This window comes from Octopus bimaculoides, chromosome 14 (assembly GCF_001194135.2).
Source record: "Octopus bimaculoides isolate UCB-OBI-ISO-001 chromosome 14, ASM119413v2, whole genome shotgun sequence".
Taxonomy (NCBI): Eukaryota; Metazoa; Mollusca; class Cephalopoda; order Octopoda; family Octopodidae; genus Octopus; species Octopus bimaculoides.
Window position 1 is genome coordinate 12436363 of NC_068994.1, and position 1115 is coordinate 12437477.

General features: G+C 39.2%; 1 protein-coding gene across 1 annotated transcript in view; it reads left to right on the forward strand.

Annotated features, from left to right (window-relative positions):
• The window catches only part of LOC106872619 (regulator of telomere elongation helicase 1), a 76576-nt gene that overhangs the window by 22809 nt on the left and 52652 nt on the right, over positions 1 to 1115 (forward strand). The gene's annotated exons all lie outside the window — the stretch shown is intronic.

The following is a 1115-nucleotide window of genomic DNA, read 5'->3' on the forward strand; positions in this document are numbered from 1 at the left end:
GTAGTGAGTGCTTTTACGTGCCACTGGCACGAGGGCCAGTCACACAGTACTGGCAACAGCCACGCTCAAAAAGATGTTTTTTACGTGCCACCTGCACAAGAGCCAGTCCAGCGGCACTGGCAACGACCTCGCTCGAATGATTTTCTAACGTGCCACCAGCACAAGTGCTAGAAGGCAACGCTGGTGACAGGTGGGGCTGCTCATAAGTTTTAACAACAAGTATTCAGGTGTTTCGTCTGCTGAATTAGCACATAAGTGGCTGAGTATTCCACATATATATTTCTAATAACTTTTGGGTTGAATCAATGTGACAAAGCTAAGCCTGAAACCCTTTTGTTATTGTATTTCTGTTGAAATACACTGTCTTTGTTTCGGTTAATTTTGAAAAAATTGAAGAATTTTGTCTAATTATTTACCTGCTAGGACTGAACCCCAAACCATCTGGTTAAGATGCAAATGTCTAATAACCTCAATATTACTTATCTGGTGTTTGGTATATAAATTAGGTTGAAGTTTAGATGCAGGGCTTTAATTCAGATCACTTTGACCATTTAGCATTCAGATTACTCTGTCAAATATAAAGCTTGTGTATTCACACCATTTAAAACTAATCCTGCATTATTTCATGACTTTGAGATTTCAAAGATGTGATTGTTTATTTTCAAAATGACACTGTAAGGTAGCTATGAAAGATCATATATGACTAGTTTGAAAGTAAAACAGGTAGAATATTTTGGCTGGATGTGGTCAGTTTAAACTCTAAGGGGTTCAAACAAAAGTTTGTATTATAGAGCCTGGAGACAGTCTCAGGTGAACTACAGAAAATACAGGGTGATAGTCATACAGTATTTAATCCGTTTGCTACCATATTTTTGTTAAAATACACCACTACACATATATGTGTAAATATATATATGTGCATGTGTAGAGGCGTAGGAGTGGCTGTGTGGTAAGTAGCTTGCTTACCAACCACATGGTTCCGGGTTCAGTCCTACTGCATGGCACCTTGGGCAAGAGTCTTCTACTATAGCCTCTGGCCGACCAAAGCCTTGTGAGTGGATTTGGTAGACGGAAACTGAAAGAAGCCCGTCATATATATGTATGTTTGTGTGTCT